This window comes from Equus caballus, chromosome 16, assembly GCF_041296265.1.
Source record: "Equus caballus isolate H_3958 breed thoroughbred chromosome 16, TB-T2T, whole genome shotgun sequence".
Taxonomy (NCBI): domain Eukaryota; kingdom Metazoa; phylum Chordata; class Mammalia; order Perissodactyla; family Equidae; genus Equus; species Equus caballus.
The window spans coordinates 56222108-56246725 of record NC_091699.1 but is presented as its reverse complement, the minus strand read 5'-3'; the positions used below and the strand labels follow the sequence as shown (position 1 = coordinate 56246725).

General features: G+C 45.3%; 1 long non-coding RNA gene across 1 annotated transcript; it reads left to right on the top strand.

Annotated features, from left to right (window-relative positions):
• Window positions 1-14252: 14252 nt before the first annotated feature.
• LOC138918061 (uncharacterized) lies at window positions 14253-16653 on the top strand. The gene is made up of 2 exons (XR_011426966.1): window positions 14253-14600; window positions 14713-16653. It is a non-coding gene; the product is annotated as an uncharacterized lncRNA (long non-coding RNA).
• The last annotated feature ends 7965 nt before the right edge of the window (window positions 16654-24618 follow it).

Below are 24618 nucleotides of genomic sequence, written 5' to 3'. Positions count from 1 at the left end.
TGTAACACACCCAGAGTTCTTTTAAGATGCTTTAGTTTGCAAAACTTCAAGTGAAGAGCCATTATTTACATTATGATCCAAGGCAGAATGCTTGGGAATCTGGCAGAGAAGAATCTAGAGGCATCACACATGTTTTCATGGCATATTTACTGGTGGAAGTTGGGAACAAATGTGCTTTATTCTTTTTTAAAAATAGCTCTTATGGTTTTACCCACATTGAGACATCTGCAATTTTCCTCTCCAGTGTCCCCAAGGGGTCAGATCACACACAGCATAATGATTAACAGCATGAGCTTCAAACTCAGAAGATCTGGGTTTGAATCCTAGGTCCACAACTTTTGTGTGACCTTGGGCTAGTTAATTCACCTATAGACCATGGTTTCTGGATTTTTAGAATGGGGATAATTATACCCACATCATAGACCCATGAGCTTAGTGTTAGGATAAAAAAAAATGCATAAAAGTGCTTAGCATGTACTAAATACATTAGTATAAATATTATTATCCTTTGTTTCTTGTCCTCAGCCAATATTTCCTTAACTGAGTTCCTCTGCCCTTTTGATAACTTTTCTAGATCATTCACAATATCCTCAGCAAGAACCAAGCTGTTCCCACTCAAGGCCAAGGTGTTCCTCTGTGTGGATAATCATCTGGTGTAAGAGCTGAAGATGCCAGATCTTGCCCACACATGCATTTTTCCCAGAAGACTGATTCCGTACTGATCTCCTTGCCCACCATGTTGGATTGTCCATGTCAGACACTCTTTGGGATTGCATGACTAGGGTTGGATTTGGCCAGGTCAGGAGATATGGTCTCTGAAAGGCCACTGAAAGGATGAGAAATTGTCACCTACATGGGATTTGAGGGCTTGTCTCAACCTTCTCACCTTTGTGAAGGCAAGGTAGTTAGGTGAGAGATTGAGCAGAGGCCTGAAGTACTGAGAGGCAGGAAAGGTAAACTTCACATGGTGACAGGGAGGGTATAACTGACCCTCAAAATACCCAAAGCAATCAGTGTCCATAACATGAAGACAAGGGTAGACTGTGTTCAGGGTTGTTCAAAGTCCAGCAGTAGGATGACCGTTACAGGTGACTGTGAACTTTGGCATCATAAACAGTCAACCCAGATAGCCCAGATGATGAAAGTAATAACCACAGAAATAGTAACACATTCCACTGATCCTTTGGTCCCTTGGTTCACAGTTTGAAAAGCATTTTCATAGCCATTACCTCCATATCTCATACCAAACAAACTGGAGACTGCTCTACACCATTGTCACCAATGTCCATGTCTGTCTCCTGGACAGATGCCAAGACAGAGTGGGCATTTGGAAATGAGAAGACCTGGGAGGGGTCTCCAGCCCTGCTGTCTCATTTATGAGCTGAGTGACAAGGGCAAGCCACACAGCCAACTGAATCTCAATAGATTCTCCAGTAAAGTGAGGGCACAATAATGTCAACCTCAGGACTGTTGGAAGAACCAAATGAGGCAGGTTATGGGAGATGCTTCATAAACTTTACAGAGCTGTGTAAATAATATATTCTTCAGTTTACAGGGCTTAATCCAGGGCCTTTGTAGGGGAGGAAGATATTTCCTCTACCTGCTTTAGGTCCTTCTTGCAGGAGAACAAATTAAATTCACATGATACAGAATAACAGGAGAAAATTAAACAAAGCTTTATAACATGTATACATGGGAGAGGCTCAGGCAACCTGAGCAACTTGCCAAAATGGCTGAAGACACCACCTTAAATATCATCCTCAGCTAAAGACAAAGGAGGATGTTGGGGGTAGGGGGAGTCAGTTACCCAAGGTTACCAAACAAGCACAGTAAACAAGAGTAAGATTATTATGCAGATTTAAGTCCTTGTCTTCCACATTGATCTATCAAGAGTTTCTAGAGATAAGGTCATCCCCCCTTCTTCCTGGTACAGACAGGGGGACATCTTTACAGATGGAGATTTCCTTTACAATGTAAATGTCTCTTAACAAAGGGTAAGTAAATTCTGCTTTTCAGAGTTTCTTTCCTGTCTGCAGTGTTTGAAAGTAACCACTCCAAAATAATCCTCATGCCAAAGAGACATATCTTGGGGTGGCCAATTCCCATCCCCTACACCTTGTACATTTAACAAGGTGTTAACATTGAAGTTTCCACAGAGACAATGAGACACAATAGTGTGAAATTCCCAAGCCAGATCTCTCATGTAAAAATTACAAACAAAATTGTCAGGAGCTGGTTTCACAGCTCCTGAGTCCTCTCTGACCTGTCAGTCTCCTATATTTTATAAACAAAATACACAAAAATAGTAGAGAGAGGGGAGAGGGAGAGAGAATTTTGAAGGGATGTGTGTGTGTTTATTTATGGAGAACGCTGTTGCTATGCCATGAGATTCTCACTCTCCCCGGGGGAAATGGTAGGAAGGGCTACTTTTGCCTCAGATTTAGCAAGGGAGATTCCATAGGACCACGCAGAAAGCTGTGACATTTATGGCCTCATTTGGAAGTATGAAGGAAAGAGCAGTGTCTAACTGTACAGCTGATGGAGACAAAGTGGTCCCCGACTACAAGACTTAGGGCATGGAGTTGGGTGCAGCTGTGTCCTGCAGAAGCAAGGAACAGAGTGGGGTTTGCTTGTGTTCCTCTCAACAGAGGCCCCAGGAGCTGAGGGAGAATGCTGGATCTCCGGGGGCTGTGGAAAGAGCCTAGAATGACTCCTGGAACAGAGACATCTGTCTGGATGAAGGAAACTCCTAGTGAAGGGCTGGCAAGGAACCTCCAAGGAGCCCACAAGAGCTCCCTGAGAAACCTGGTCAGCTCCAAACATCAGCCAGAGCAAGAGAGGACAGACCCGGATCTGTTCACAATCAAAAAGGATTTTCCCTGCCCCTACTTCTCCTCTATTTCCCCACTGCTGACCACTCTGGGGGTCAGGAACTGTCCACCAGGTTGGCCTCTACACAGTCTGATGGTTCTGTACTGTGAATACACCCTCCCCAGAGACACCATCTAACTGCAGAAATCTGCTATGGAGCCTACAAGTTTCACCAGCGTCTTGGGGTAAAAGGTATCCCGGGGAAATTTCACCTTTTCCTCTGCCTCTTGGCAGGCAACCCTGAACAACTCTTCATAAATGTGGGAGCCCAAATGGGACCCCAAACGGGACCAGTTACATAATTTGTGGGGCCCAGGGCAAGGTGAAAAGACAGACATCCTTGTTTAAAATTATTAATAATTTCAAGATAGCAACAGTAGCGCATTAAACCAAGCATAGGCCCTTCTAAGTGGTGAGCCCTGTGTAACTTCACAGGGCTCACACATGAAGCTGGGCCTGACCCCAAATTATCTCCTCCATCGACAAGCCCTAAAAGGGGATTCTGGAATCTAGTTGCCGTTCAGAGAGCTCTTCCTTAGACTGCACCCCTCAGAATGACTTGAACAAGCATCAGCCCACAGTTCTCCTCCAACTCCTCCAGGTGGGAAACTGAGACTTCAGAGATGACTAGCGCCAGCTGGAGCAGGAGAGCCCATGGACACTGGAAAGTCTCCATCCTACAATGTGGCCTCGGTCTCAGGGCAAAAAGAATTCTTCGGCAGGATGCTGGCCTCTGCTTAAGAGCCCAGGGATGGCTGGAATGTTCACCTTCAATTGTGAGAACTGCAGAGGGACTCAGCTCATAACAGCATGGACTGGTCCCAAGCTGTTTAGGATTTTATGGGCTGGTGGTTAAAATCCAGGCTGGATTCTTCTAGGAGGCAGTCATAGCCCCTGTGGGCAGGAGACCCTCCCGAGAGGCTGAAAAGAACAAGTTTTTAAAAAATGTAAAATAATTAGAAAAAGGAGCACCTGCAAGGGGCCTCCTGCAGGGTTCTCACCCGTTTGATCGTGTCTCTGTTCATGGGTTCACTGATAAGAGTCAGCTCAAGGGAGATGGTGAGACTAACAGTGCCATTTTGGCCCCTAATCCCAACTACATCCCAGCAGCTCCCAAAACAGAAGAAAGGTTCTGATGGCTCTCCTTCTGCCTGGACTCACTCCCACTCCTCCACCATCTTGGAAATATGGCCTTGGAGACAAACAATCCCATTGCAATGAGGAAGACCCACCTGGCCATGATGTTCCCAAATGCATGCATATGCCTGTTTAATATCTGCCTTTCCCCAGGTTAATAAGTTCTCTGGGGCCTGGGCTGAGCCCATCTGGTTTCTCGTGTGCCACAGTGTATGAAACATGCTTCAACGTATTTTTTAACAAATGAATGGATTTAAAAGAGAAAGATGAATGAAAAATTTCACAGACAGCTTGAGTCCAGGCTCCTTATAAGGTCTGGCTGTATCTCCACTAGTCTTAGGTTGCCTGCCCCAGAAGCAGAGCCTGAGAAGGTGATCAAGGGCATGTAGTTCGTTGAAAGAATGCTTTCAGGGAAAGGGGCGAGAGGGAAGCCAGAAGGAGCAGAGGACAGAGCAAGATGGGGTCTCAGATGGAGACTGCTTTGGCCTGATCCTCCTCCTGGGGAGGAGGTCTGGAGAATGAACTGCACCGCAGACTTGTCTCACCCGCAGGCAAGGGCCTGGCCTTTTGTGCCTCCAGTCGGTCATGGGCTGACTGCTGCCCTGGTGGGGAGATGTCTAACCTCCGGAGGGCAATTTCTGGAGAAGCAGCTGTGACCCCTTAGCAGCCAACACTCACAGCAGCTGAGCAATGCGCACACCAACCATCTCCATCTGACCACCCGGCTCTCACCCCCTCCCCCAACAGGTACACCTGAGCAGGTGGGTCCCAAGGTTTAAATTCGCCGAATATGAGAAAGCTACTCTTTGGTCCACTAGCAATTCACAGCCTTCGGGGTATCTGGTGCTTTCTCAGTGATCACAAATGGGATGCTTTGTTCTCCGTTTGGCTGCCGGTCTTTTTGAACACCAGAGACTCTCTCTGGGGCCCTGAAGGTGAGATACAGGGAGCTGGAGGATTACCAAAACCTTGCCCTCATTCCCCATAGACAGTGCCTGTGTGGAAAGAGAGAGGTGTGTGATACAGAGAGGAATCCAAGTGACTTAAGGCCTCAGCTGAGAGATGCCAGTAATGGACATCAGCTCCTATAGACCCTGATAAAAACCCTCCCCTGGCTTTGAATGGCGCTTGAATGAAAATCTAAACTCTGCACCCCATCTGGAAACCTCGCCTCATCTGGTCCCTGCCCACCCCTCTTACCTCCTCTCCTCCCATTCGCCCTCTTATCATGCTCCAGCAGCTCAGCATCTCTCTGTTCCACAGACAAGTAAATCTCATTGCTGCCCGGGGTCTGGGTACCGGCTCCTTCCCTGCCTGGAATGCTTTCCTCCTTCATCAGTTCCCTAGAGAAGCCAGTGTTGAGCACTCTGTCCAAGGAGGTCCACACTCCTAACCTATCACCACCCAACCCACCACCCCCTGACATTTCTCTTCTTCATTGATTACGTGTTTATTGTATTCTCCCCCGACCCCCTCTCTAAAATGCAAGCTCCATGGAAACACAGATCTTAACTAATTCACTCATGGCTGTAACTCTAGCGACTACATGTAGGAAAGTCAGGGAAGGGAGCTATTTGAGAGTCAAGGAGAAGGAAGACTCACACATTATATCTGGTAGAAGTCAAGTTTGATGTTCCAGTGAAATATGTAGATGGAAATGCCCAGGAGACAGCTGGAGATGCCTGGTTAGACGGAAGGGTGAGTTTGAGCCTGAGATATATATTTCGGAGTCCCTCCCATAAAGCTAATAGCTCAAGTCCTGGGTGTGGATGAGAAGACAGCTAAGAGCAGAGCCTTAGGCAATACCTACATTCTGGAGGTTTGTTTTATTGCTGCCTAGAATGTTCCTGCACCTCCAGTTAAGCATCCCTCTCTCAAAACTAAAGTTGCAGTTTAAGAATTCCTTCCCTCTTGCCCCACGTTTATAATCCCCGCCCTGTTGCAAATGCAGAACGGCAACCTCAGCCCTTCTGGAAGCAGTGCTCTCTTTCCTGGCAGCTGACAGGAGGCTCTCTGGCCAGGCTGGTGCTCTGCATATGGAAGTTCAATTACCGTCAATGGGAGGCCCATCTGCGGAGCGAGGGCAGAATATACAATGCAGATTGGTACACCAGATAGGAGCCTGGATCAAAGAGGAACCCAGAGTTTGTGAAGTCCTTTCATCCTCCCTGATGAAAGGTGATACATGAAGGCAAAATTATCATGATTATTTCATTGGGTTCCAATTGGAGATGGGCAACAGCTCACCAGTATGGACAATAGCTAGCAGCCTGCCTGGATGGCTCTATAATATACACAGACAGGCTGCACACAGTCTAATACGTGTGTGTGTGTGTGTGTGTGTGTGTGTGTGTTCATCAATAACATCACCAAAGCACTTTTTATTGTCAAAGAAGCCCTAAAGAGAATCACAGACTTGAACTCCTCGAGTCCTATAGACACAGACATACCATGAAATATACATGTTTTGTAAATGTGTATAGAAAAAATCATAAAAGTAGGGGGTAAAGGAAACAGTAAGGACATTTGGATTTGTCAGCGTCTCTCCAGAGAGGGCCCTGAGGATATACCATTCTTAGGATAAAGCTTTCATTTCACAGTGCATCAGTGGGAAAATTAACAAGCTCCCTTCGTCCTGTTCCATAATTCATTCTCTTTGTTTTAGATATTGAGCTAAGCTGGTGACTTAAAACCATGCGAAATAGCTTTTAAATACAGATCTGGGTCTGGCAGTTTTGCCGCGCCAGTGACAGAAGACCGACTTGTCCCATCATTAGGGAGATGGACATCATGTCACTTTGTCATTCAAATTCCTTTTCGATTTGAGTTTGTGTCCTTCACTGGTGCTGGCTGTGGCACTGCAGAGGATGTGGTTTCTGGGCCGAACATTTTCCTGCCATCCCAGGATTACTATTGTGGCTGGATTTAGAGGTCCTTAGCTTGGAGCAAGGATAAGACACAGCGTATGTGGGATGGGGGAGGGGAGAGCTTTCTCAGGCCCTGTGTTTACCTGACCTTGCACACAGCATTTTCTTCCTTAGGGAGGAGTTGGCTGCTGTTTTCAGCAGCTCTGCATGCCTGGGGAAAGTGGAAGGCCACAGGAAGGTGACAGCTGAGGCAGGGCTATAACAGCAGGTCCCCAGGGTGGGTCATTCACTGGGCTGACAATCCAGTTGATGCTTGCTTGGGTTGGCGCCTTACACTAATTTGGGTGCTGACATCCTGGTGACAGCAACAGAGGGAAAGTGAGCTGGGGAGCAAAGATGGGAAACCTTGAAATGACTCTCCTAAATGATGGTTGACTTGTTTTGTGACATCATATCCCTAAGGCACAGGGATGCTGAGGTGTCAAGTGGGTGGGCTGGGTACATTCCTATTTAGGATATGGTGGCAACAGTGTCCTACAGAGTCAGCCTGGTGGCTTCATCATCACAGGGCTTTGCCCAGCTGGCTCTGGAAATCTGTTAGCCTAGATTCCATTTTCCCTGCTGACTTTTTTATTCCAGCAGAAATAGAGGGCTTTCTCCTTGCAGCCGTGCAGCAGAGATACAACTCACACGCGATTCCTCTCAAAGGACATATCAGATTCTTGAAGAGAGTATAACAGGTTTAAGTGGGTCAGATGCCATGGCTCAACAGCATCTCCTTGATCCTTTAATCTCACATCTGAAGCTCAAGACCTAGCCAGGTTACCTGGGGCAGTGCCACCACGGTGCCAGCAGGCCTTCTCTTTCGGAAGGTTGAATAATCCACCTGCTGCACCATTCCACACTCAGTTTGAGTCTCTGAGCATGATTTCGAAGTGTGAGCTATTGTTTTCAGATTAACCAAGGTCATGCCAGGGAAATTCTGTCCTCTGGGAAGAGAGCCACAATGACCAGGCCACTTCAAAACCCCATGAAGGCCAAGAAGAAAGAGTCACCTCTCAGTGAGTTGGAGGGAGCAGAGACAAAAGAACGCTACAGGCCTTGGACTAAAAAGCGTGGGAGTGAGTTTTACCTCCATTTCCAGCAACTGCTACACACACACAGTTCCTTCCAAAAATGCCATGGCCTCAAAGAAGAGACAGCTGCCTCCCCAGTCCCTCTGTCATCACCTGCTTGCTGCCCTACGACTGATAAGACAAATCCAGATCAAATTACCTGGCAGCTGGGAGAGCTGTGAGATAAGGAAAGGCAAACTCAGTAGTTCAGAAGAGGAGCAAAGATCAAATTGTATATTAAATTTTCCAGGAACTAAAACCTTGCTCTCTCTGCAAACCTGGGGGAGGCACCTCAAATCACTCAGCACCAAATAGGCTTCCTGGAGAAAAACGACATCTTCAGCTTCTAGTAGAGGGATTAAGAAAATAGAGCACTGGCGAGATCAGTCCATTCTCACTGGCCCAGATGATAGGAAAGTGAAGACAAAGGGCGGAGATGAACACTATAGGGGAGGTGAGTGGCCAGTGGCCAGAGAAGCTTTGAGTAACACAAAGGACCTTGGACTGAGGAAGAGACTTGGGTTCTTATTCTAGCTGTCTGTCTACTTTTGAAAATGCACTTGAACCCCTCCAGGACTTCACTTTTTGTAAAATGATGAGGCGGGGATCTCTTCAAGCTGAGATCGTTCTGGCTTGAAGATTTTTAAATTCCTTGTTACTGCAGCAGTCACAAGGCATTCCTTCTGATGGCTTATTCAGTTGACTAGGTCATTTTACTCAGCTAAAGCTCAAGTTTTGACTATAGAATACCTTAGAGGTGATGCTAAAACTTTAAGCTTTTTCATTAAAAATCACCCGTTTTGTTTGGCACCTAGCATGAAGATGTTGAGCTCTTGAAATATCAATGATCTGAGGAAATTTTGGGGGGTGATTGAACTGTTCTGTATCTTATTTGTGGTAGTGATTACACAAGTCTTTGCAAGTGTTAAAAATCATAGAACTGTACACCAGAAAAGGTAGCTTTTACTGTATATAATTTTAAAAATATAAAGGAAAAAATTGTCAGCCATCCTCCGACATTAAATCAATCCAAATTCCTAATGAGATGCGTTCTCCTCCTTTACTCAAGAAGCGAAAAAAGAAGAGTAGAGGCATAGTAGAGTGGTCACACCAGTGGGCCCAGTTCCTCACCCCTTCTTATGGTCCTGCACTTAGCCATGGCCTCTAATGACCTCCCACTCTCTCTGCATCCAGCCCAGTGCCTTCCTTTATCCAATGAGATGTTAGTAGATGTGACACAAGCAGATGCTTGGAAGAGCTCTTACATGTTCCTATTTGCATTTCTGCTCTTGCCTTCTGTCACCACTATGACAACATGCCCAGTCTAGCCTGCTGGAGGATGGGACACAAACATGGGAGCAGAGCTGAGTCATCCCTGTTAAGATGGGCCAACAGTCAGGCAATTACTAGAAAAGTGAGTGAGTTCTGAGCCCAGAACTGCTCAGCCAATTCAGCCTAAATTGCCAGCACAAAGACCCATGAATTAAAGAGATGCTTATAATTCCAGATTTTGAAGTTGTATGTTATACTGCATTATTGTGACCACAGATAACTGATACAAAAGTAAGGAATTATGAACTATAAGAAAAAGGTAGGTGGACCAAGCAAAGAGTTAATTTTGGGGAGATGGAAAACTATGGGATTTGGTCATGCTTTCCTGAAGTAACATTATCTTTTTTTTTTTAAAAGGAAAGCCAGGGGCTGGCCTGGTGGTGTAGTGGTTAAGTTCATGTGCTTCACTTTGGCAACCTGGGGTTTGCCGGTGCGGATTCCAGGCACAGACCTACACACCACTCATCAAGCCAAACTGATGTCAGCCCACATGCAAAATAGAGGAAGATTAATATGGATCTTAGCTCAGGGCCAATCTTCCTCATAAAAAAAAAAAAAAGGAAAGCCACCTGAATAATGCTGTGCAAGAAGATGAAAACAAGATTGGAGTGGAGGCAATCAGGGACATATTACCTTGTGATCCGTTTATGACTCTACCCAATAATGAGGGTCTCTACACATCTTTGAGAATCCATGAATTCAAACATACATGGCCTCAGGTGAATCTAATAAAATAATTGTAATAAAAACAGAGCAGTGCCCTTGTAGTCTTTTATGAATACATGTGAATAAATGTACATACACACATATATGCACACAAGTCAGCCTGTATAGGTATTTGTTCCTAGGTATACACATTGTATAATGCTCCCATTGTTTTAACTGGGATGGGTGTGGCAAGGTGGCGGGCCAGGATATCACCACATAGGAGGAACTTTGGTCTGGCCAAGACGAGGCCAGGAAATACATTCAGACGATGACCTCCCTATGCTTAGCTCAGTCTGCCACCCAGGACAGAAGAAGGCAGCAAGACAAAGACTTAGCAGCTTGGTTTCATTTTGGATTAGTGGTGTCCTGGGGAACAGGAAGGGAGGGTCTAATCTAGGCCACAAGACAGAGCAAGAGTTCTCAGGGAAGGAGCTTAGAAACAAGAGGCCAACAACACATGGAACCAAGGGGAATCCATATTGGAGCAGGCCCAGTCAATGGCTAAGAGTATACTGTCCCAACAAAACAGAGCTTCTGGAAAAGTTGGGCAGCATGTCAGTGCCATGCAGGATTGAGGGGTACAGGCTAGTGAGGAGCAGACCAGCCAGTTAGGCCTATACGTGTTGGAGTAGGCAGGGGACGCATCTTATCCACAGTGTAGGGCTGTAAGGATGAATAGCAAGAGCCACATTCTGATCACCCTGGAGCAGGTGTCAGGGTAAAGCTTGACATATGGAAGATCCAGACACACAATGGGAACCAAAGGATTAAAGAAAAAAAAGAGAGCCTTCGAGGCTTCAGTAAGGCTGAGAATTAGGAACCACAGGCGAGCACAAGTGGAAAGTGGTCTGGGGTAATTTAGGAGCAATGCCTGTGTCAGCTTCTATGGGCTCCTGGAGGAGGCTGTAGAAGTGATTAAAGTTCAGATAAAGACCCTGGAGTCCTGGAGTCATATCCAGCCCATTACCAAGTCAACTTCACTTCTAAAATGTCTCTGAGATCCAGGCCTCTCAGCATCCTGCCCACCATCCTCTCTTGTCTTGATTTACATAAGGGTCTTTACTTGTCTTCCTGCACATCTGCCAGAGTGAGCTTTTTAAGATGTAGCTTGGATTGCATCATTCTCCCTGTTTAAAACCTTCCAAGTCCTTCTGCATTCTTTACCGATGGTTTCAAACTCTTTATCATGACCTACTTCGCCCCTTTCATGCTGTTCTCTCCCTCTCTCGCTGCCCCTGACATGGCGACCTTGCTTTGGCTCTGTGATGCCCACAGCTCTTTCCTGACTCAAGGCCTTCATGTAGGCTCTTCCCCTCTGCCTGCATGCTTTCTCTCCCCCTCCTCATGAGGCTGGCTCCTGCTCTTCATTCAGGGCTCAGCTTTTTTGCCGCTTCTCTAGGGAGGCCTTCCTAGATTGCCTAATCTAAGGAGGTATCCCCACTTTTTCTTTCTCATAGCATCCCATTCTTTGTCTTCAAAACCATAATCATAATTGGTAATAACCTGTAATTAATTTTGTGTATTTGCCTCCTTACTGTCTGAAATCCCCACCAGACTGTAATGTCTATGAGGATAGGGACCAATTCTATCTTGATTACCACTGTATACCCTATGCCTAGCATAGCACAAGGCATAGGAAAATGGTTCAGTAACTATTTATTGAATAAATGAATGTGGTTTGGAACAAAGCAGAGGATGAACAAGAACACCCTGGTTAGGGGAATAGCCCTCTAGTCCCCCGGTGGGCACCCCAGATGCAGGATGTGTGCCAATGGGTGAATTCCTGTCAAAACTACAGCTATGGTCTTTATCTGGCTTGAGGATGGATCTGGGCCAAGCAGCCATGGTTGGGCTGCAGAAGACAGGGGCCCACACTCCTATAAAGCCACAAAGGGCTAACAGTGTTAGCCTTTGAATGTTAATTCATTAATAAAGCATTACCTGAAACCCTCCTCTGTGCATAGCTCTATCTAAGACTATGGTTGTTTTCTGCCTTCCTCTAACCCACTGTGTGTCCCAGCATCATACCATCTACACTCTAGGCAGCTGACTGCTGATAAAGGGAAGCTTCCAGCAACCACCTGGAATGTCCATCTCCAGGATCCTTCTTGCCTTGTTTCTACTCCGGCTTCCAGGCTTCTAGCCCTTGTCTCTGCCTGCCATTTTGGCCTCAGCTCCTGCCCCTGGGACTTGTGTCCACACTGAAAAGCTTCATCTTGAAATTGGTCACTCCTCGAGGTCATCTTTAGTCTCAGAGGTGAGATTGGTTGAGCTGCTAATGTGGCGCACAGGGCTCCGGAGGCTTGTGTTGCGCTCTGGCCAGTGCAGACAACATCCAGTTCTGCTGCTGCCAAACCATTAGTACTGACGATTCTGGCATAAACTGGCACCACTCTCCCTTTTGTCCCTTTCCTCTGGTGCATGGTGTAGCTTTCCCTTCCCTACCCTTCCTTCATTGAAAAAGATAAAAGTGAAAATCAATGGAAAACCTTAAGCTTTCCAGCATAGGGTTTTTTGTTTTATTCTCTTTTACACATTTATCGAGAAGTAGGAAAGGCTTAGAAGCCTGCATCTTCCTCCCTGTGTTGATTACAAGCCCTGGGTCTCAAATACTCTTCAGGTGAGGTTTGAGAGAACTGGGAGACAAGAAGACAATCTGTGTGACCTAGACGTAATGAGACTGAAATAACTAAACATCAAGTATTGGCAAAGCCACATTTTGTGGTGAGAGAAATATTGTTAGAGCCAGAGGGCACTGGATATCGGGAGACCTAAAGTGACCCCAGGGGAGGACCTTGAGTAATTAGAAGTTTTTTGGCAACCAGCAGCCAGGATGATGTCCCTTGTCCTGCCCATCATCAAAAAGGTCTCACCCTCTCACCCTGCCCCACCTCTGCAGAGATGAACACAGGGACTTTGCAGGAGGCCTTCAAAGACATTTTTCCAAGAAGCAATATCATAGAGCCCTTATATTTCAGGAGAAAGGAGCTCTTCCTGAATTTCCAACATTTCACAGATCTATGCAATCACACTTAGGTACCAAAATAACAGAGCAGCAGAAATAGAACTGCTGAATTGTATCCAAGACAGAAAGTCTCCATACTTTAAATACTGGACGTTGAACAACTTCTGCATTTAGCACCTCAGCTTAGACACTAGAAAACGGTCAATCCAATGGGAGTTTGTTTAGACCAGTGGGGAAGGAGGCTCTTCATAGACTATTGAAGGAAGTGAGATGAACGTGGAACCAGGACAATATGAGTAAAGGAGGTCCCAGAGCAGACACTTGTCTTTAGTCTCCTCTTTCAACAAGATGCAGCCATTCGTTAGGAAGGGAGGATGGGGAGAGGCCAGTAGACCTCCAGGAGAGTTAAGCCTGTGTATATTTTGTAATTTGCCTACATGTATTTATGTATTTTAATTAGAGTATAATTGTGAATTTAACACGTGCATTTTAAATAGAACTTTCTGGAGACGATGATTTAGTGGTTCCCAATTAGTGGAAGTTCAAGCACAGTGGATGGGCAGTCCAGGGAGGTACTTTGGAAGTGGACAGTATCTTATGCTGTTCTTGACACCATCTCAAGGAAGCAGCCTTCTAGACTGCTCCTGGGTAGGGCCAACACTGCTCAAAATGCTGAATATCACGAATGGGATTAGTTGGATGAAAATGCTAACCCCATGTTCCAGAGAATTTGACTTTCAGTCACAAAGGGTGCTAAGATCAAGGCCTCGTACCAGGATGAGAATGGCCTGAGTGCAAGGCATTTGCCTGAAGGGCAAGGTCTCTGGAGGCCACTGTACGTTCCATGGGGCAGGGTCAGGGCCCTTGTTTGGGGTCTCTTGAGCCGTGGCCTTGGCTGGGACTTGGGTGCCCCCCCCAATTCAGCTTGTGCCTTCCCTCCCCCATCTCTTAGTCACTAGGCATCTAGAAAAGATTTCTCCTTGTTTTATCTGGCAGAACCTTGGGACAATAACTGGACTGAGTTCAACTGGCCAGGAAACCAAAGCCCACAGAAAAATGCCTCATGACTCCTGCCAACCCCCTGCTCCCTGCCAGTCCCAGTGCTGGACAAACAGCTCTGCCAGCATTTGGATTTGCGAGGGGAAGTACATTCCGTATGTGGAAGCCACATAATGGAAGTTATGTACTTTTCGGGGACTGCATCAGCCAGCGCAACTGCTGCTCCCATTATGTGGCTCATGAAAGGGTTTTCACCTCCTGGGCTGGAAGGGAGTTGGTCTGTCTGCAACAAAGGCGTTTGCCTCTGTGGCTTTCTGAAAAAGAATGTGTGTGCTTGTCAAAACAGAACTTTCCTGCGTACTTGGAAGAGGAGGCCTTTCTGCCTGCCAGAAAGGAGCAAGGCTCAGTCTGGTTAAAAAGGGGAAAAAATTCCACTGAGCGGGCCCATTAGCCACTGCCCAGGCCAGCCTTTCTCTCTCACAAAGACACTTGTTCACTGTCGCACGACTGGCTTCAGAGCCATTTCCCACCAAGGCAGTTTGATTCAATCTGAAAGGTGGGGAGCTGGCAAGCCATTAGGGGTGAATGTTTTCTGATCACGGAAAGGTAAATAAAACTTTTCTCTGTGGTGGACCGGAGCCCTAAGGTTCAGGGAATTGTGAGTAACGTGTTGGTAAATACTCTGGCTTTGCTTATCCAATCTTTTTTTTTCCTCCAGAGTAGGCTGCTGTTATCTCTGTGATAGTGGAACAACTGAGACACAAAGATAACTTTCCGCAGGACCTGGAGAAGGGCCCTGAAACCCTGCCGGGTGATTTAGCAGCTGACTGTGACAATGCGGCCCTCCTCCAGAAGTTTCTTCTGGATTCAGCCTCCCAAGGCAGCCACAGGAACATGCTCCACCAAAGCAAAGGCCAGGGGCCAAGTCTGGTGCGACTCTAGGAGCGCAGTGAACTGCACCAATTTCTCCTGCAAGGAGGATCTAACCCAGCTGCGATCAACAAATATCCCTTTCCAGTGCCTGATAGCCCCATTCCTTGGTGGCTCCAGATTCCCGAGGGAATCTTCATAAAACTCAAAATGCATCTGGAAGAGGGATCACACCTTCTCTGTGAATGGATCATGTTTCTGTAAGACAGGTCTGCACAATAGACTATTTGAGGCTACCTGCGGATTTTAAGCCCTCGATGGTGAGAATTGCATCCATTTAATTTGAGTGGTTGGTTTAATTTCCCTAACAAGTGAAAATTACCTTCCTGATTCTTGGGTAAGATGAAAGAAGACAAGCAGAACCCAGGCTAAGCTCACAAATGCCTTGTTCTCGCAGTTGCAGAAGCATTATGCTTGGAGATACCACAGCCCTCAGGTATCTGCCCGAATTTCTGGAGTCTCCAGCAAAAGTCTTGGCGGGATGAAAGACATTTTTGGATCTAGTTCCCAAAACTATAGTTGTGTGTTTCAGGACAGTAATTAAGTATTATTGTGGTTAGGAATTGTTGTTAACCAATTTATGCGAACTTGTTTAGAGGTAGCTGGAAATTTTTAAGTAACGCATGCAAACTTACAAATTGTTTGTCACTATCAATAACTGACATCTGTGAATGTGGTTGCTTTGTTAAGAACATGCTTGGCTCTCTGGAGCTCTGAGGATGAGTGTGTAACACAAGCATCTGGTTCAATGCTATGGACTGTTTCATTCCAAGCGGAACTTCGTGTTTGCTTGAGAGGTCAAAAATCAACAACATGGTATAATTATAAACGTGGACAATAATTGAACTTCAGGAATAGTCTCCTATGTTATAGCTGCTGATCTCAAGAAGGTTCAGCTGCTGGGAGTAGCCAGTGGTCCCTAATGGTTCTGGACTAAAATCTAAAGTCAACAGTAAGAACATACAAGTGGGGCCAGATTGTGATTCAAGAAAAGTACGTTAGGTTTAAGAAAAATAGCAGCAGGCACTGAATAAGGATGTGAGCAAAAGAGTTGCCATGGGCATCATGTGTCTCCTCATACGATGCAATGGAAGTATACAACTACACTCCCCAAGAAGTAATCTTGCCAGAAAGAATTAAACCTGGATTTAATCAAGCATCTGGATATAACTGCCAGTGAACAGGAAATTCGGGAGATAGAGGAACATGCTAAACAATGTTACCAGGAAGAAAGAAGCCAAATCCAGAAAATGGGAAACTCTATGGGACAAAGGACCTGATCCCTTTGAATATATGTGAATATTTGAGAATGCTAAGAAATATATTTTAAAAACATAATGTATAGACCTAGTTTGGATCCTGATTTTATCAAACTAACTATAAAAATTTTTTTTGAGATAATCTGGGAAATTTGAACAAAGACAAGTTGTTAGATAATCTTGGTGATAATATATATGGATGTGTTAAAAACAAAAGTCCTTTATCTACCTATCTGTATCTATTTGTTTGTCTATCCATCTATAATCTGTCTACATATCTGTCTGAAATGAAGTAGTTGACATTCACTTTTAAATACCTTAGCAAAAAAAGTGGATATAGATGGAAGAAGATTAGTAAATCGTTGATACTTGGGTAATATGTATGTGAACTTTTAGTATACTATTCTCTCTACTTATGTGTACATCGAAAATTTCCAGAATAAGTTTCCAAATAAACAGAAAGAAAGTTCTGAGAGTTGCAGCTTTCCATCAAGGGAATCTTGAGCCTTACTTTGTGGTGGGGTGGGGGAGTGTTCAAAGGAGCAGAGTGAGCACAAAGATTGAGGCAGATGGGGTGCTGGCTTGTGCAACAACTGGGCAAGCCACTCCTGAAGGCTGCCCCAGGCTGATCATTGCTTAAAGACTAGAATCCAAACACTGCTGTCTCCCCCCGCACACCTGTCCCACTTCTCACCTTCTCTTCCATTCACCCTCAAACGCATATTGAACATCCCACACAATGTTTCCTGAGGTGACAGAAGGAATAAGGCATTGCCCTGCTCTGGAGGAGAGGACACACTAACACACAGAGAATGGGAGAGTTAGTTAAACAATACCCACCCCTAAGCATCCTGGACCACTTGACCCCCAGATCTTCCAGGGCAAATCAGTGGTAAATCATCGTGGCCACAGGGAGACCTGAGGATGGAAGGGTCCACGGTCTTCGGAGGGTTTGTGGACTTTATCCACAGACAGATGCTTGGGAATGCTGGTCAGGCTGTCCCTCACAGTGTCCTTTCTAATCCTTCAGCCGGGATCAGAGCAACCAGACCAGAGGCCCTGGTCTATGCTGCCTGCCCTTCCAGCTTAGGTGGTTGACCCAAGCCTGGGTGTGCAGGAGCTGTAATTCCTTGGCCAGAGGCACTTCCTTGCCGGACTTCAATCTCCAGCCCTGGGACAATGTAATCTGGAACAACCTCCGGAGGCATATGGCACAAGCATGCTGGCAGCTGCCATTCCTGGTGACATTCCTCCACACTCCTAGTTGACTGAGTGCATTTGAAAATGTATTCACATTGGCTCCAGGGAATAACCATTTCCAATCTCTTAACTCCATATCCCCTGTTCCCTTCCTACCTCCTTTCCTGACATGGACACAGACCCAGGTAACCTCTATCTTTCACTGTGCTCCTCTTCCAAGAACTTTCAATCACTTACAGCCCAGCTTCTCTTCTCTCCCACCCCTCCTCTGTACTTGTTTTATTTGAAGAGCTCCAAATGATTGTTTGTGCTAATTGCAAAGGATATTTGAATGAGGACAAGTCTCTAGTGAAAGAAAAGCCATGGTTAGAGAGTGTTTTGTGCAGAAACAATCTTGTTTCTGTAAAGCATGCACAGTACCTCTAACCGCTCATCAAAGAGCTCCGAGTATAGGCCTCACCTGTCAGATTGGTGCTGTTTACACTGGCCTCCCTGGGGTCCCAGGTCACTGCAGGGCTGCTTGAGCAGCCAACACTCGCAGTGGAAGAGGGATGAAATGGTAAGAGGACATCTGAGCTCGCAGGGCCCCACAACCCACCTTCACCTCAAAGAACTCCCCCTTTTCTGCTATGTCTAAGACTTAAAAATGTGTTTTCCCTGTCTAAATAAAGTGAAGTTAAAACCTAGCTGTTTTAATAAGTAAATATTCCAACTCACTGTTGGTTTACATACAGCCTTTGCTAAAGGCTTGAAAAATGCTTCCCTAAGATGTCTGAACACGCCACCCATATTTTTATTTAATCTCTTTGTTTTGTTAGCAAACCTTTTCTTCACAGCTATCATGAGGACAAACCAGCTCGCTCCTGTGTGATTTCACACAAATTTGTAGAACTGGGGATTCAAACGTAATTATATTTCTATAGCCAATCTTTTTCCCAAGTGGAAGTTCCACGGCACCAATCAGCCAACATTCCATTATGGCCTGCCCTTGTGGCCTGCCCAGATCCCCGATGAACATTTAGGAGCCACTTGAACACAGCAGGGGCTGTGGGAGAAATTGTTTCTCATTGATCATCTTCTGCTGGAAAACCAGTTTGATAAATCCAGGTAGGTTTGGACATGCCCCTCCTCACCCCTCCTACTCCAATAATTCCCACAGCAAAAAGCCAAGCAACGTTTGATAGTGACAGGAAAAGTGGCCACACTATCGATCATGAAGGAAATCCCAGGGCAGCAATGAGAGCTAATCACTGCCTTCTTGTCACCATTTCCAATAAGGACGATGGCAAATTTACTGCCTCATAACCACAAAGTACCCTCATGCTTCAGAGCAGATAAACAAATTGTGGATGCCATTATCTCTTCTGTGGCTTCTTCAAGACTTGAGGGGAATGCATTGAATGGAGGAGAGGACACAATTTGCGGGGCAGAGAATCAAATTCTGACAACTGTGGTGTTCCTAGTAAGGAATCAGACAATCTTATTCCCTGACCAATAGTTGGGGACAGGGCATTCTTTTTATGTCAGCAAATATTTATGGAGCACATGCTCCAAGCAAAGTCCTGTCCTCGGAATAAAGGAGCCACAGTGATAATGAATGAAAGTTCCTGTCCTCACGGAGCTTGCAATCTAGTCACAGAGCAAGGTAGTACTCAACCAGCTATAAAATATAAAGCATAATGTGTTAATGCCATGAGAGAAAATGACACAGGAACTAGGGAAGAGCAGGGGATGGCACACAACCCAGAGGCCTGGACTAGAGGGTGTGAACCAAACCCTGTACGCCTACATTTGACGTGGGTCCTACTGCTGGGATGTTCCTGTAATACCACAGCCCTTCCCTATGAACAACACTTATGCAGGATGAACGAGATCTCTCTGTGGAGATTGTGGGGACCCATAGAGACTCCCTAGATGCTGGCTTATTGGTTCCAGGAAGTGCAGACAAGATGAATGCCACTTACACAAAGGAAGAAAGAACAGCGGTCCACTTGGCCTGATTTTGAGACTGGAGAAACTCTTTATTCCAAAATCTCTCTCTGATTTGCCTCCTTTGAAATAGAAGATTTGTCCTGTAAAAAATGCTACCTCTGTAAGGGATAGCGCATTAGGCTGAAAATGGACCAACGGAACATTAACATGCACAGATGTTCAGAGGTGGCAGATTAGATAGAACATGTCACTCAGCTACCTCTACTCTTCCTTTTCTCAACCTCATTGGGAACTTTAGGCCTTTGATTTCTCCATTTTCTTGCTGTAAATCATCCTTTTTCTTCACATCCTTCTCTGTCCAGCTAAAGAGGAGATGCAGGGAAGGTTACTATAAAGTTATGGAGAGGTCCTATTGAATCCAAAGTCAGGAAACAAAGCTAGGGCTGTGGGAAATGAAGTTTTAGGAATCAGGGCCACTCCCTCTATATCTTAGGGACTATCTTCTCACCTCTGCTTCTTTACACCCAACAGTTCCCTCCTCTCTCTGCAGATCAGTTTCTTTTACCAATTCATTAACTTGTCCAGGGCCCCCAAATGGTCACTCCAGTCCCAAGTCTATTGGAATCCCCAGTGCTCAGCACAGACCAGCAATGTCCACCTGTCCATGTCTTTTATTAAAATCCCCAGAGCAGAGGTTCTGATGACTCAGCTCCCATGCCACGGGTTGATGGTTAGCCTGTAGCCAGGCCTCAGTCGTGTCAGGTGCCCACCTTCGCCTCCCACCAACAGCTCAATCAGGGAGAGAAGAACCTGTGATCCAGCTCGCAGAACAGCACATACGGACCATGTATTAGTCTGCTTGGGCTGCCCTAACAAAGGGCCAAAGACTGTGTGGCTTAAGAAACAGAAATTAATTTTCTTACAGTTCTGGAGGCTGAAAGTCCAAGATCAAGGTGTCGGCAGGTTTATTTCTTTTGAGGTGTCTCTCCTTGGTTTGTAGGTGGCTGCCTTCTTGCTTTGTCCTCACATGGTCGTCCCTCTGTCTGTGTTATCTGAGTCCTAATCTCTTCTTGTAAGGACACCAGTCATATTGGATTAGAGCCCACCCTAATGACCCCGTTTTAACTTAATTACCTCTTCAAAAACCCTGTCTCCAAGTACAGTCACATTCTGAGGTAGTGAGGTTTTAGGCTTCAACATACAAATTTGAAGAGGACTCAATTCAGTCATTCAGTTCTTTCCCACATCCCCTTCTGGTGGAATTGTTGGTCTGTTATGACAGCTCATAACATGTCCATCATTCTCTTGCCAAATTTTCAACTCCTGTATCATTGTCTTTTCATCATACAGACCTGGAAAAAAACCCTAACCTTGTATCAGTCTAACTCTCTTAGCCTATACTTGAGCTGCTGATCACTTTTAAAGGAAATCACTCCACCTCACAAATTGGTGCCGTGGCAAGTTCTCCAACATCAGAGGGGCCCAGAGTCACTTCTATGTGCCCCTGAGCAGCGCTATTCTATTTTTCACAGCATCTATTTCAATTTCTTTCTACCATCCTTAAACCTCTTCCCTTTTGGCAAATACTTCCTTTTCCCTATAGAAGACGGAACACATCAGAGGGACTCCTTTGACGTCCTGCCACTGAAGTTATAAATGTACCTGCATTTGCTCCCGTCTTCTCCTTCCTTCTAGTCAAAATGGAGGAGCTACTGTCTTGCCTGAGACCAGTCCCAAACCCATGGGCTCTGGATCTCTCCCTTTCCAATTTCTGGGATCTCCTCCACTCAATTATCCTCTACCCCACCCTGTTTGTGCCTTTCCATCAGTATTTATACATAATCAGATCTCTTCCATCTGAAAAAATAAATCCTCCAACAACCCACGTTCTCTCCAGCTAATCCTCAGAGCCAAACATTTACAAGTACTTCACTATAAATGCTTTCCACTTCCTCGCCTCCCATTTGTTCCTCAACTCTATCAATGTGGCTTCTGTTCCAATTACTTTGCTGAATGTGCACCACTTCCCCTTGCCACCCCCACCACACTCCTTAACTGAAAAACTACAACACATCCATCAGGTTTCAGCTTAAATATCACTTTTGGGAAGTGATCCCTGCCCTTAAGACTGGGTTACATACGTCTTATCTATGTTCCCATAACATGTGACTTTTCCTCTCGTCATGATGACTTTCAGTGATCCATTTACTTCTCTGATTATAAGCTCCTTGGAGGGAAGGACTGTTTTTTGCTTGCTAAAGCATCCCACTGCCTGGCACAGTGTCTGGGACAAAGCCAGGCTTTCAAGGTTAAAGAGCTAGTGATGGGCAGTACTGGGACTCAAATCTGAGTCAATGCCAAATCCTATCCAGAATAAGCTCTGTCTTTAATTCTCAAGCAAAAAGATTTCTCTAGACCAGGGCTTCTCAAACTTTAATGTGTATCCTCATCACCAGAGCATCTTTTGAAAGGTGAATTCTGTTTCAGCAGGAAGGGTAGGGTCCAGGGTCTGCATTTCTAACAAGCTCCCAGGTGATGCTGCTGTTGCTGGTCCATGGGTCCCGCTTAAAAGAAAGGACCTAGCTGACATAAAAACAAATGTTTTTGTAGACTATATCACAGAAAGAGGGTCTCCCTCACCCAGTGTAAGCTCAGATCCCAAACACCATGTGGGAGGGACTGAGAAGGAGATTTATCTGCCCTCTGCCCTCTTCTTTCTCCAGCCTTAGAATCCCTGCTCCCCAACAGCCAATGAGAAATGTAGTCAATGACTCCTTCCTGTGCAATTATACGCTTTAACTCACACTGCAATTCTTGACTGCATTTCTCACTCTAGGAAAGATTACAATTTGACAGTGGAAGGTGAGATAAACTCTGAGTTATCAAATTGTGTTTCCTGGATCTGTCTAAACAAATTCCTTTAAATCCTGCTGAGGAAATGGTGCTGCTATTTCCCCAGTAATCTGGGTAGAGTTGATGTCATTCAAAACCCAGAGATCAGCCAGGGCTGCTCCCGTCTGTTTCTTTAAGGTACCTCACTCAAAGGAGAATTCCACACTTCAGAGGTGTTTTCCCTGTAAGAAATTAAAGAGATAGTGCCTGTGAGCCAACAGGGCCTGGGACCACCATTCTACAGCTGGGTAAGGAAACTAACTGGCTGTTACAGAGGGGTGCAGTTCACCGAGCATTTAAGACACTGACTGTCGATCATGTCTTATCCTGAGCACACATAGCTCCCTATTTCCTATCAAACTAGGCATAAACCCTTATTTACAACCCTGCAGTCACTATTACATTACTTAACAGTACCTACTCAAATTTTTTACTGTTGCTCTAATTTATTTATCTATATCTTATCAATGCACAAAAAAGAGCACCAACGAGCTGAAAATTAAAAAAAAAACCACACATCATAGACATGATGATGCAACAACAGCAACCAAAAAGTCATTAAAGCAAGAGGAAATAATGAAAAAAAAGCGAAGTCTCTAGGACCTTAGCAGACTTTAATTCCCAAATATATCAATTTCTTTCTATTCCAGAGTTGTCTAGGAAAATATAAACCATAGCCAGCTGTCTTGCAGAAAATCTAAATTTGTATCAATGCTCAAAAAGGAGACAGGAAGAAATGCAAGGGTGGATTAACTTAAACCCTCCTCTCCATCAAGAAGACTTTCCAGATACGCTCTCCTGACGAGGGTGGGGTCAAGGCCGGTGTCTTTCTTTGCCACATGTACTTGCTTTCCTTCTCAGCTAAATCGTACATTTCTGCACAACGTATCTCTCCCTCTTCTGAATGCAAATTTCTTATTAAAACCTCAAATATTACTATTCCTGTGGATTACCTTATTCTCCCATCAGAATGATCTCCACTGAGCCTTATGTATAGATTGTTTGCAAAAACGTGCACAATTATTCCCCTCTTCACATCCGCACCCTTTTGCAATGTGACTTTTCTGCTCCTCCAGTCAAGGGGTGGAATTATTTCCCAACTCCTATAATCCAAGCTGGTCACATGACTTTCTTTGACCAATATGACATGGCAGAAGAAACGCGTAGGAGTTTCAAGCCTAGGTCTCAAGAGGCCTTGCATGATTCTGCTCACTCTTTGGAGCCCTTGACTTCTGCCATGTGAACAAGCCTAGGTAGCCTGCTGGAGGATGAGACAACATGGGGCAGAGTCCACCTAGCATCCCAGCAAGGGTCCCAGACATATAAGACAGCACAGTCAAGATGCACAAAGTCAGCTCCAGCAACCAACCAGGTGACCACAGGTGCATGAGTGAGCCCAACCAAGATCAGCTGAATCTGGCCAAGAGGGGAAGAAATGCCTAGTTGAAGTTCACAAATATTTTGATATAATTTCATTGTTTATACTTACTAAATTATGCTAACTCACATAAATAAAATGAAGTAGAACTGTGCCATTCCCAAGAGAATTGCTGGATTTATAAATAAGAGTAAATCATAAGTGTCAATTTGAGGTCTTTCATGTATGCGTGGCCAGGGTCAGATGGCTCGCCTCCTTATCTCCCCACCTCGTCCATGATAGGCCCTGTGCCTAGCACAGAGTTCAACACACAGTAGGCCTCATTGATATAAACAGGATGAATACACATGGCTTCCCATTTGTTTTATAGAAAACTGAAATCAATCATTAAGGATCCTCCAGACTCAGATCAGCTCTAAGTAAGATTACTGCTTCACAGACCCGTGGGACAGATAAAGAAAGGAAACTTCCATTTTTCTGCCCACTAAGGCAGGAGTTCTCAACCTTTTTTGCTGCTCCAACACCCTGAGGGACACATACTGTCTTCGATAATAGTGGCTCACTACAGAATTATGCAGGACTCTTCGGCCTGTGGTGGGAGGTGGTGCTTGTCAGAATAAGCACGTGTGTTGCTTCAAAAGGATCCCCCAAGTAATTCTGATCAACCCCCTCTACCTACATGGAGAATCACCAGGGAGCCCTAATATCCCAGGGTGAATGATTTGTTTTCAAACCCTCCTTAATCTACAAGCTTCTAGGCCTTTGCCGTCCAATATGTCCTCTAGGCATATATGGCTATTTAAATTAATTAAAATTAAATAAAATTTAAAATTCAGTTCCTCAGTAACCACATTTGGAGTGCTCAATAGCTTCTCGAGAACAGCACAGAGAACATGTTCATCACAGGAAGTTCTATTGGACAACGCTGTTCTAGTCAGTCCCTGAACTCCTTCCTTAGGGCCCGGCAGCCTCCCTGTACTGTAGTAAATCGTCTTGTTTTCTGGTCCTTGGTTTATCTATCTTTCCCTTTTCA